The 12,659-nt window shown below is 52.7% G+C and overlaps 1 long non-coding RNA gene across 6 annotated transcripts; it reads right to left on the reverse strand.

The window, feature by feature from the left end:
- Positions 1-1,917: 1,917 nt before the first annotated feature.
- Positions 1,918-10,157, reverse strand: LOC132019273 (uncharacterized). 6 transcript variants are annotated; one of them, XR_009404726.1, is made up of 4 exons: positions 9,753-10,157; positions 9,530-9,628; positions 7,023-7,108; positions 1,918-5,053 (listed from the first exon to the last, which is right to left on the reverse strand). It is a non-coding gene; the product is annotated as an uncharacterized LOC132019273 (long non-coding RNA). The 6 variants fall into 6 exon arrangements; XR_009404725.1 differs by lacking the exon at positions 9,753-10,157 and having other exon boundaries at positions 1,918-4,637; positions 4,933-5,053; positions 9,530-9,740; XR_009404724.1 differs by lacking the exon at positions 9,753-10,157 and having other exon boundaries at positions 1,918-2,989; positions 4,933-5,053; positions 9,530-9,738.
- Positions 10,158-12,659: the final 2,502 nt, after the last annotated feature.

Below are 12,659 nucleotides of genomic sequence, written 5' to 3' on the forward strand. Positions count from 1 at the left end.
TGGCTATTTGGTTCTCTTTCAGCTTAAAGTTAGATTTTAGACCCAGGGGACTGTGATGTACAGATGACCATATTTCGCATTTCATCACGAATTCAAGGGCCACCTGGAGCTCATGGATGAGGGTGGACCTCAGTGAGCTGGGGTGACAGGGGAAGGCCCCTTGAGGCCACCCCTAACTAGTCTGGGTTTCTGAAACCTAGTCAGAGCCCCTCCCGCATCCCAGGGGACTTGGGGTTTAGCTTACTTAGGGAGACTCCTAATTTCCTTCTAGTGGGGTGGGGGGCAGGGCATGAGCAGGACGGTTGATCTCCTTTTCACTGCTGTCACCGACCTCAGAAGGGGCAGGACACATTCACAGGCCACTTTGGAAGGCCCAGCATTTTGGAAAAGCCTGGAGCTTGTGTCCATGGCGGCATCGAGGGGCACCTGACAGCTGTTGGCTCCGTTCTCATCTAACCGTGCGATCGTGCGCGTTTTCTCTGACAGAGAGGTAACATCTCAGATCCCATCGGCTTCTCAGGACTCCTGGGCCCCCCACAAAGAACCGCGCTCAAGCTGTTAGAGAGAGGACAGGTGGGGAGACCCCTGAGCAGCACGGCTGGCCAGCCGTGGCAAGGACGGGCATTTCTGTCCCGTCTGCCCTCGGCGGGCACCGCACCTGCACACCCGCGCGGAGCCCCGGGTTTCACTCCGGCCTCACCTCGGGGCCCACGCATCAGAACGCGGGCACCGAAGCAGGCAACCGAGGGTCGCAGGCGGCTCTCCGATCTCCACTCTAACTCACTCTCCGTTTCCTCCCAGACAGTCCAGGGAAGAAACGGAAGCCCCCGCGGAGGGCCGCCCTGTTCTGGGCCCGGGAGGATTATGGAGAGCGCACCTTTGGCACCGTGAGGAGGCTCGGGCACGATATTAAACGTGGAGAAACTGTTTCTTCACTTCCTGTGGACGCACAGCGAACACACCTTTTATTATTTTTTTTTATTTTTTTATTTTTTTTTAGATTTTATTTATTTATTTGACAGAGAGAGATCACAGCAGGTAGAGAGGCAGGCAGAGAGAGAGAGGGAAGCAGGCTCCCTGCTGAGCAGAGAGCCCGATGCTGGACTTGATCCCAGGACCCTGAGATCATGACCTGAGCCGAAGGCAGCGGCTTAACCCACTGAGCCACCCAGGCGCCCCGCGAACACACCTTTTAGAACCTCTGGAAGGCAGAAGGAGAGGCTTATTGGAGCCCGAGTCGGGAAGGACAGCGGCCCGGGGAAGCCTCTTCACAGGGGAAGAGTGCGCTCCGGAGAATGAACCGTGTCTACAGGGGTTCCGCCTTCCTTACATCTTGTCAAAGCTCTAACCATGACAGATTCGCATGCAGGCAGGAATCCCAGAAAGGAATGCGGGCACGAGGAGCCGTGAAGGGCATCTCAAGGACAAGATGGCTTTCCTGCCCGCGGCCGGTTCGCATAGCAGGTGTACGCGGCAGGGCGCATGCGCGGAGGGCCCTGAATCCGGCTTCCGATGGGAACCGTCTCCACACGGTCATGCTGACTTGGAAATCTAAAGTGTCTCGGGCCTTCCGAGGGTTTTTCTGTCCTCTTTCTGCTCATGAAGAACTTCTGAGAGGCAGCGAGAACAGCCAAAGCAGGAAGCGCAGTGGCTGGGACGTGGCTGGCGACCGTCTAACCCCCGCGGCGGGAACCGGCGGGCTGTGGCCTGAAGTGGGGACAATGGCTCTCTTTCCCTCCGCTCTTTAGATCTTTCCTGTTTCCCATGATATATTTCACTACTGTATTGGGAGGGTAGGTAGAGACTCCCCCTTTTCCTTCATAGGGTCCTTCTTTATCCTGGGACCCCAATTTAGGGACTTTATTTTAAAAAAAAAGAAGTAATAAGCATGCAACAAGCATTTGGCACACAGTCATTTTACCGCTGTGCATAAAAAAATTTATTTTATTTTATTTATTTGACAGACAGCGATCATAAGTAGGCAGGGAGGCAGGCAGAGAGAGAGGGGGAGGCAGCCTCCCCGGAGAGCCGAGAACCCGACTCAGGGCTCCATCCCAGGACCCAAGGATCATGACCTGAGCTGAAGGCAGAGGCTTTAACCCACCGAACCACTCAGGTGCCCCTGCATAAAAATTTTTTGAAATGATCTAAATGTTCCTGAAAGAGGAGGGCAATCAGTGCAGCCCGGGCTGCTCTTCATCTCCTGCTTCCTTTCTCCATTCGCGGACCCTACAGGGACCCTACAGCGCCTACCGCTCAGGCCAGCCTCTGGCACAGTCAAGGCATGTGACCCAGTCCTGACCAATCAGGCTCCTCTCCTCTTGGGAGCACCCAGCTGGAAGGACGGCATCGGGGTGTGGGAGGGGGTCGGGGAGGGGGTGGGGGAAGGGAGCTGTGGGGGGGGGGCTCTTTTCTGAACCTGATGAGGCGTGTTATCAGGTTGCCATGGAAAGACAAAGACCTGATGACACCATTTTTATCCTCCATCCAGACACACCTGAAACTCGCTCTACCCCTAAGTTGTCTAAGCACAAGAATCAATAACCTCCCTTTTTTGTGTAAGCCAGTTTTAGGTGGCCTTTGGCTACCTAAAATGGAAAGTGATGACTAACACGTGTCTAATTTAAATGATTATATATATAATCAAGAGAATATTTTGTAACATAAAAAAAAATCAGTAAAAACTGAGTGAAATAGGGGCGCCTCGGTGGCTCAGTGGGTTAAGCCGCTGCCTTCGGCTCAGGTCATGATCTCAGAGTCCTGGGATCGAGTCCCGCATCGGGCTCTCTGCTCAGCGGAGAGCCTGCTTCCCTCTCTCTCTCTCTTGGTGACTCTTTTGTGGGCTGTGTCGATGTTGTCTGCAAGGGCATAGAGCTCTCTAATTTCCTCTTCTAGCTCCTCTTTGAGGATGGGAAACTCCTCCAAAAATATTATTTCTTCAGCCGACAGGTCTCTATCTTGTTGCTGCAGAAGAATGTCCTCCTGGTCCCTGCGGGTGAGCAAAATAAAGGTTTTGCTTAAGTCTCTCAGCTGGGAAAGTCACATTCTCAGTCAGGCCCATCGCGGTTTCTGGACGTTCTTCCAGTCTTGAATCCTTCCTACCTCTCCCCGATACCCCTGTCACCTCTCACCCGACCATGGGGGAGCATTGTTGGGAGCCGTAGCTTCTACGAAGAGAAGAAACACATAAAAGGGGTTTCTGGAGGGACAAATGGGAGAAACAGAGCCTTGCCTAAGAGATGGAGAAGGTAGATTAGACCCGAGGGGCGCATGCAGCTTTGTTCAAAGAGACGGACACCCAGGAGGGGCAGTGAGGGAATGCTGAGAACGGAGGCCAGATGAAGAAGCTGGGACTAATGGGGGGACTGGTGTGGGAAAGGCAGAAGAAAGAGGAGGCCAGGGGGAGGTGAGGCAGGGGAAGGAGAGGCCACATCGTACAACGCAGCCTACACCGCCATGACCTCGAGTTCGGCTTCTGTGCTGGCCTCTGCCTCCTTCTGGGGTTGAACACCGAGAGGGTTGAGGTCAATTATCACTAATATTCCGAAGGTTCTCCTCGGCACTTGGCCAGCTTTATTGGATGACTCAAGCAGATAGGATGGGTCCTTCATGGAAGATGTCAGGGACAAAGGGCCTCTCTTCCCCAGGGTCTCACAGCACAAAGTATTAAGGGATGTTCGTCACCCCAGTGGAGTGTGGCCTTTGTGGGACAGCAGTGTCGGGAATGAGCAAGTCTATTCCTTTGGGCACTTTCCTCATGCCGAGGACCATTGGTGCATCTCCAGGGCGAGAGCTTAGGAGGCCTGGCGACGGCATTCACCGGCCTAGAGGAGAGAATCAGAACCGGAAGGAACCCCAGGGTCCAAGCTACTGCCTTTACTTGTCATCAGAGGGAACAGAAGCCCAGAGAGGAAAGGTGACTCACCCAAAGGGACGCGCAAGGTGGAGATGGAGCTTGGAGCCCATCACCCTCCTGGGTTGCTTCTCTCTCCTCTGTCAGCCCATGTCAGGAGTTCCCCACCCGAGGCTATATGCATATACCTTTCAATCTCTCTGTCTCTTACACACACACACACACACACACATAATCTCTCAGTGGAAAAGGTGAAAAACCAAATATCCTTCCAAGGAAACCCCTTAGCCATAGTAACGAGCTTACCCAGGCCCCGTGATCAGTTATCACCTGCTGTAAATCAGTTCACAGCGCAGAAGGCTGCCGGGGGCTCGCAGGGCGACGGGGGAGGGATGAAGGCCAGGAGAGGGGACACTGCTGGACACTCCTACCCTTTGCGGATGCCACAGTCCGCCCATCCCTGCCCTTGTGTTTCCTCAGGGTGAGTGGGGACAGGGAGACAAAAGGCAAGGAGGTGCAGGAACAGACAGCCCCACTTTGTGTCCCCAGGCAAGTTTTGTCTTTAGCGTAGTTGAGCGAGAACAGGTGCTGCTGGGCTTCTTGTGCTTTTGAATGAGCCCAAACGTCTCCGATGTGGACTTCCCGCCACCGCGCTTCCTCACGGGGCCCCAGGGCCGGCTGACAGGTGCAGCGTGGCCGTCCCCCTCCAGAAGGCACCGCCTCGCAGACGGCTTCCCCGGCTCACTCAGCGGACTCCGGTTGACTGCCCACATTGTACTCGAACCTGGGGGAAGGGGGTGTTGTCTGCGGAGCGGCCCCCGGGGCCAGACTCCTTCCATGCGGTAACACCAACGGGCTCTTTCGGTAACGGCTGCACCCACGCGGGCCCCACCCCAGAAGCGGGGCAGTTTCTGCCCTTCCAGGCCTACTGCCCGATGTCGGGCACCTGAAGGATCTGGCCTTCTCTTCAAAATATGCAGCTTGGCCGTGGAGTATTCGTTCCCCTGTGGATATCAGGAGGATGCCTGGAGCGTTTCAGCCGGAGCCGCCCTCCGCAGGGACAAAGCCCTCCCCGTTACCTCGGGCTTTCCATCCCTGCCTCGTTGTCCAGGGGCTCCTGCCACCCCAAAGTTGAGCTGTTTTGGTCCATGGGAGGATTAGAGGCGTGCTCAGGGGTCACATGACGTTCTGCTTGCGCACCTAGAAAACAAGGTTACTGCAGGTGCCAGGAAACCTTGTGAATTTCAAGATTTGCCGCAGGATTTTAGGTTACATAAAATCAAAATAGTAATGAAATACTGGCAACGTACTAAATATTTGCAAACTACCGCCCGCAGTTACTTTAGTGCAGTAAACACAGAAAGTCAAATCCTCAGCTCAAGAAACTGTCACGAAGCCATATACCCGAGGAATCACGGCCCTGATCAAGATGGAGGAAAGCAACTTTCTTTGACTCACTCGCAGCCCCACTCACCCCACCCCGGGGGATAACCAGTCTTCCATAACCACTGATCAGTTCGCTTGTTCTTAAGCTTCATATAAATGGAGTAATTTGTTTGTTTGGCCTCTGTCACTCAACTTAATGTGTGTGAAATTCGCTCCTGTTGCGGGTATCACTGGTTTTAAAAATGATTGCTATCGAGCATTTCATTCTATAAATACACTGCAGGGTGCCTGGGTGGCCCAGCCACTTAAGCATCAGACTCTTGATTTCAGCTCAGGTCATGATCTCAGGGGGGTGAGATCGAGCCCTACGTCGGGCTCCAAGCTCAGTGGGGAGTCTGCTTGCCCTTCGCCCTTGGCTCTTCTCTCTTTCTCTCAAATAAGCAAATACACTACAATTTGTTGATCTGTTCTTCCGTCGATTAACATGTTTGGGTTGTTTCTGGTCATTGACTATTATGAATGAATTGATTATATTGATTAAAAATCATTTCACAGAACAAGGCAACAACTTACGAGGTCCCTTTGTATAAATTACATTCCAACAGACATTTTAATATTCTATGAATAGTATGAGGACTGCAAAAAAATCCTGCCAGCGCATACAGGTGGGGTCTGAAATCCATCTGCTTGCCAAGTGTTGAGACCTGGGGGCCAGGGATGGGGGGGTGTTATGTCTTATCTAGAGAAATGAGCACTTCGATGGGGTGCGTGCTTGCTTGCACAGAGTTGCTATCCATTTTTTAAAAGATTTTATTTATTTATTTGAGTTGGAGAGGGAGAAGCAGACTTCCCACTGAGTAGAGAGCCCGATGCAGGACTCGAACCCAGGGCCCTGGGATCATGACCTGAGCCAAAGGCAGACACTCAACCAACTAAGCCACCCAGGTGCCCAGTTGTAAAGAAAGTAACCTCAGAGCTATATCCACTTGCAGGCTGGGTGGGCTTTTTCTACTAAGCTCCAGGGCACTGAATGGGCTAGCAGTGGCTTTGATCTAACTTAGATGATTGGAAAAGAGACTCCAGATTTGCAAGACAGGAAGCAAGGAGATCAGTTAGAAGCTGTAGTGGTGGTTAGAGCAAGAGAGGAAAGCTGCTTGGACGAGACTGGCAGAGTAATGAGAGAGTCTGTGTTTGCAGGAAGCCCAGGATTCCTCAGGGTATGTGGGACGTGGGAGAGCAGAGGCCAGGATGACTCCAGGCTGAGTCAAATTTGGGGCATCAAAGACTGTTACAGGGAAGATTTTATTTCCTGAGATGGGAAGGGTCGAGGTTTTCTGGGCAGGAAACAGACTTCAGTTTGGGGTGGGTTAAGTTGGACGTGCCCATTAGACATCCAAGCGGTGCCGGATAGAGGATCCCTGTTCTGGCTGGGAGATTCAATCTGGGAGCCATCTGTACAGAAAGTACTTAAAGCCATGAAATTGCATAAGAGCCCTAGGAAGAAAGTACTGGTAAAGGTCAAGTGTGGTCCATGACTGAGGTCCGGAGTACCCCGACAGGTAAGCCCAGGAAGAAGACAAGAAAGCAGCAAGAAGTGGAGAAGGAACAGTGGGCGATGTACAAGGAGAACAAAGAATTTGATATTTTGGAAGCCACATCTGGTGTATCTTTGTATTTTTAAATGTTCTAGGAGGCATTCTCCTTCCCATCTTTCTCTTACAAAGACATCCGTGGATTCTGCTTTATCTTCTAATGAAAATGGCTGGGATGGAGGAAAGCTTACCTGGGCGGATTTCAGGGGTCTCTGTTACTGTGAAGCAAAGAAGGGCATCTCTGCTCTTTTCCGTATCCGAAGAACAGGGAGACTGGCTGGGAAGAGACATTGTTTTAACCTTCCAGAGGAGGAAACCGACCTATCATGAATATAGAGACAGTGTGGTAAAGGGGATTTGAAGCCCCCCTCTGCCACTTACCAATTCTGAAATTTCAAGAAAATTAACTCACTGCTCTGTTTCTTTTTCCTTCTCTGTGAACTAGGAAAATGCCAACCCCAAATAAATAAATAAATAAATAAACGTTGAGGAAAATACTAACCCCAATAAATAAATGCAGGAGGTCCTACACTTTCTGCAATTATAAACAGGATAAATATCCTCTATTGAAAGGAAAAGAGCCTGATATCCATTTAGAAAGCAAAACCAACCACATACATGGCTTACAGGAAATAGATCTGAAGCACAGTGACCCAGAAAAGTTAAAACTAGAATAGACAAAGTCAGAGCAGCCCAGGAAGGTAGCCGTGTCTATGAAGGGTAGGTTAAGGGCTCTATGTGGTGGGATTGTTGGTATCTTAATTCTCGCGTTAACCTCACAAATCTATACATGGGAGGAAATTGCCTAGAACTAAACACACACACATGCTCACACACACACACACACACACACACACACTCCAGTGGGAGTCAAGCTGGTGGACTCTGAATGAGTTGGTGGTTTGTATCAATGTCAATTTCCCAGTTGTGATACCCTAGGACAATGTTGCAAAACCTGACACCAGGGAATCCAAGTAACGGGGTGACATAGGTTCTCCCTGTATTATTTCTTACAACTGCATGTGAATCTACCATTATCTCGAAATGAAAATGTAAAAATACCATAGCATCCACCTATTGGAATGGCTAAAATCCAGAACATCACAACCCCAGATGCTGGTGAGGATAGATATGGAGTGGCAGGAACCCTCACGGATTGCTGGCGGGAATGCAAAGACACTTTGAAAGACAGTTGCGAATTTCTTAGGAAACTAAACATACCCTGACCATGCTCCAGCAATCACATTCCTTGGTATTTACCCAAAGGACTTGAAAACTTGTGTCCACACAAAAATCTGCTCACAGGTATTTATAGCAACTATATTCGTAATTGCCAAAAGTTGGAGAGCACCAAGATTTCTTTGAGTAGTGAGTAAGCAGACAGTGGTCCAGCCAGATTGAGGAGTATTACCCAGCACTGTAAGAAAGGAGCTATCAAGCCGTGGAAAGACCTGGGGGAACCTTAAATGCATATGACTAAGTGAAAGTAGGCAGCCTGAAAAAGCTACATTCTGTGTGATTCCACCAATGGGGCATTCTGGAAAGGCATAATTCTGGGGACAATAAAAAGAGCCGTGGTTGCCTGGAGCTGGGGGAAGGGAGTGGTTACGGAGGATTTTTAGGTCAGGAGACTACTCTTCCAGATTCTGTAATGGTGGATGGACCACGTCATTATACATTCGCCCACACCCATAAAGTATACAGCACCGAGAGAGAAACCCAGTGAAACTATGGACTCTGGGATATAATGGTGTGTCAGTGTAAGCTCACCAGCTCTGACATGTGTCCTACTCTGGTCTAGGATGTTGATGGGGGAAGCTGTGCATAGTGGGGGAAAAGGAGCGAGGGGGTGTATGGGAAATTTGTACTTTCCCCTCACTTTTGCTGTAGATCTAAAACTATTCTAAAATATGAAGTCTAGGGGTACCTGGGTGGCTCAGTTGGTTAAGTGACTGCCTTCTGCTCAGGTCATGATCCTGGAGTCCGGAAATCGAATCCCGAATAGGGCTCCCTGCTCAGCAGGGAGTCTGCTTCTCCCTCTGACCCTCCACCTTCTCATGCTCTCTCTCTCTCTCATTCTTGCCCTCCCTCAAATAAATAAATAAAATCTTTAAAAAATAAATAAAATATGAAGTCTATTAAAAAAAAAAAAAAAAGAAAGAAAAGAAAAGAAACAGCCAAACACGCAGATACAGCAGGGAAGCATTCTCCCTTCCCCAAGTCTACCCCTTCCCCCTAATAAACCTCCAGTCCCGGGAACCCTGCTGGTTGTCTTTGCACTTTGGAAACAAGTCACTCAGCCTCTTTCTTTCGCCAAGGATGACCCTCACGGGAAACACAGGTCGCCGACTGTGGGACCGACCCTCTGGTCTAGCTCTGGTTCTGGGGGCGGGGGGGGGTCCCCAGCTGGCAGAGGGGAGGTGTATTCTGGTCTGTCCTATTACTTTCGTAATTTTGTTTCCGTTTAAACTTCAAACAGCCCAGGAGCAGCGAGTCCTACTCTGATTTACGATCAAAAAAAGTTGAGCTTCAGGCCTTTCCCGAGGCAGGACCGGGACGTGGTTTCCCGTGGCCCTGGTCCCAGATCTTTGTCCCCAGCCAAGTGCCTCTAGCCTCCCTCCTCCGCCGCCAGGCTGTCTCGCTGAGGCCTCGGGGGGCCCAGGGGGAGAAGGAGCCCCACCCCACGCTCTGTCCTCACCTCTCCAGGGCCTCTGGTCTGGTGGGGTGCTGCGGGGGGACTGATGTGCAGCGCAGAGTCTCCAGCAGGTTCTGCTGGTTTTCCAGCAGGCTCCGCCACCTCGGGGGGAAAGCCCGAGGCTCTACTTGGCTTCTTCTCAGTCAGCTGAGAACTGGGCTGTGCGCTTTGAGAGCACAGAAATGACACAAACTGAAACAACACTTCCTGCAAGAGCAGGGCTTACCGAGAAATGGTTTTCACTTTTGTTTTCCTTGTGTGCCTCCTTTTCTTCTAGCCCCTGTAGTGAAGGAAAGCCGTGGAACCGTAGGCAGAGGCCCCAGCCCCCGTTGCTCGGTCCTCACCGTGTGCCAGGCGCAAAGACAGTGGGCCAGGAAGGCGAGGACTCGGTCCCCGGCGACCTGTTCCTCACCGGCCCTTGGCCTCGACTCTGCAGCTGTGAAATGGGTATCAAAACAGCTCTTGCGGCCCCGAGCTGCGGGAAGGAGCCCCAGGGCGTCACCAGTGGCCCGTTGTGGGTGCTGTCACATCGTTCTCCTGACCTCCGAGCTGGGGGATGGGCCAGGGCTGATGTCTCGAACCTGTAACTGTGAATTGCCGAAGTCGCGGAAGACAGAGACGTGTTTTCGTAATTTGGGTGGTGGAGGGACCTGACCCTGACCCCCCGGGGTGGGGGAGGGGTGGTAAAGACACGGTTTTTGAGTCTCCCGCTTCATTTGCATATTTGTGGCTTCCTGGAGAGATAGTAGCATGTGACCTATCAGGGCGGTGAGGGGGTTGAGAAGCTTTTCCGAAACCTTCCCATGAATCCAAACCATGGGCAACTCTGAAACACAACGGGCCCCAAAGGTTTGAGATACAGGACTGTGGTCGTGACTCTCCTGCATTATAGCTGGGGAAACTGAGACCCCGGGGCGTGGATGTCAGTGGCTCCCCTGTGGCCACACAGCTAGGAAACGGCAGACCCAGTTCTGGCCTCTGTATCTGTGGGAATGACCTGCCGCACCGTCGTGTGCCGAGATCTGTGTCTCTGCGTGTGTGTGTTTGTGGGGGGCCGTGTCATTTGGTCACGCTGATAAGGCGAGAGGTCCTGGGTTGTCTCCCCAGCCCTCCCCCACCCTCTTCCAGAGGCCACACTGGGGGCTGTTGGTGGCAGACCGGGTGGCCCAGCCAGCCATCCCCAGCTCTGCAGGGACCCTCCGGGCAGGGAGGAGGAATGAGAGGCGGGTGGGCTGCTGAGCTGGGACTTGGAGGGGCCTGATGCGCCCTGGAATCCTGGCCTCCTGCACTCTTGACAGAGGCTCTCCCTGGCAATGGACCCAGATGCCGAGGCTTCCCCAGCGACCAGGGGTCCTCCTCGGGGACCAGGCTGGCCACTAGACCAGGGTGGTGTTTACCACAGCAGGGCTGGTGATGCAAGACCCCCAGGAGGCCTGGGGAGAGCAAAATAATGTTACGTGCAGGACATGCCGCTTCTGGGGTGACACAGAAAACATGTGGTTTGTCACCCAGCCAAGTGACTTCATTTTGTAAACCTCACCTCCCCTTCTTCAGGGGCCCTGACCCTGCTGACTACAAACTCAGCCAGGCTCCCTCTGTCTCTTGTGATTTCAAAGACACTGTTTTAGGCAAAGTTGGCTATTCAGCGGGTGAATGTTCAGACAAATTCGGACCTGAACTGCCCACCAGGGCTTCCTGTGTCCCACCGCCCCACGGAGTGGCAGCTGCCTGGGTCTGGGAAAGCTCATCTAGCTGGCTGCTGGCTTGGTGGTGGCCCCTGGGCTCTGGTTTCAGCCACATCCGCCTCCCGCCCACGCACCCAGGGAGCAAGTGAGGGGCCCACGCCCTGGGCCCACATCTGAGTTGTTCAGGCCCTTGGGGACCTGCGGGGGAGGGCGGGGGGTGCAGAGAATGAGCCGGGGAGGCCCGAGGTTCAGGGGAGGAGGTGGTCAAGCCCTTTTCTTGACCCAAACATACACCACAGGGCCTTCTCTGGCTCCGGCTTCTGCCCTAGGCTTCTCTGCTCCCAGCTGCCTCCTTCCTTCCCCCACACAGACTTTTCTTTCCACTTCTGCCAGAATGTGACCATCCTAGGGAGGAGCTGCACCTGCGACACGAACCCTTGCCTTGATGCTCCTGTCCCTCCTTCCGCCTGTTGCTCTCCCAGTCCTACACCCTCTTTCTGTAGGGACTTCTCTAAGGCCAGGTCTGCACCCCCTGACCCCAACATCCTGATGATTTCTTGTTCTTTGTTATTCCTTGAGAGATCGGCAGCCAAGGGGGCTGGGGAGGGAGACATCACACAGTTCAAGGGAACTATACATGCTCTCGTCAAAGGCTTGAAGAGTTTCTGTTACCAAACACACCAGCCAGCGCCTCCCTTTTGGGACCTGAATGAGGATGGTAGGAAAGCCAGCCAGTTAGTCAATCTGATGTTCGGAATCAGGCCCTGTAGGTTGCCGTGCCCTCTGGGGACCTGGCTCCAGTCCCTGGTGCTGGAGAATTAGGGAGCTGACAGCCAGACACTTCTGGGCTGCCTGGAGCTGTGGTTTGATTAAGTTTTTCTAACACAAGCCCTAGAGATTGATTCAGGCTAATGTAACTTAAGAATGTTCTGGAACAACCCCGAGGCAGCTCTAGCTTCAGAGGTGCGGCGGACCCAGCAGGCCTGGGAGAGGACAGGGAGCCCGCCGCCAGCAACCTACCCTCAGGAGGACACCCTGGGAGGCTCAATCCGACACAACTCAGCCACCTGCCCCTTCTCATCCATTGTGATCCTTTGAGAGAAACTGGTTGGCCCAGCGGAGGTCACCGGGAGTGTTTTGGGGCCTGGTTTGGTCCTTCGGGGGTTGCTATAGCAAAATACTGCAGACTGGACAGCTTGTCAACAACACACACTAGTTTCTCACCGTCATGGAGGTCCGAAGTCTGAGCTCCTGACACCAGCAAGGGCGGGTTCTGGTGAGGACCCACTGCGGGGTCGCACACTGCTGACTTCTCCTGCACTCACCCGTGGAAGGGACCACGGAGCTGTGTGGGCGGTCTCTTAGAAGGGTACCCATCCCGCTGCTGAAGTGTCTACTCTCGTGACCTGTTCACCTTCCAAAGGCCCCACCTCCAAATACTATCTCAT

The sequence above is a fragment of the Mustela nigripes genome, chromosome 6 (genome assembly GCF_022355385.1).
Source record: "Mustela nigripes isolate SB6536 chromosome 6, MUSNIG.SB6536, whole genome shotgun sequence".
NCBI lineage: Eukaryota > Metazoa > Chordata > Mammalia > Carnivora > Mustelidae > Mustela > Mustela nigripes.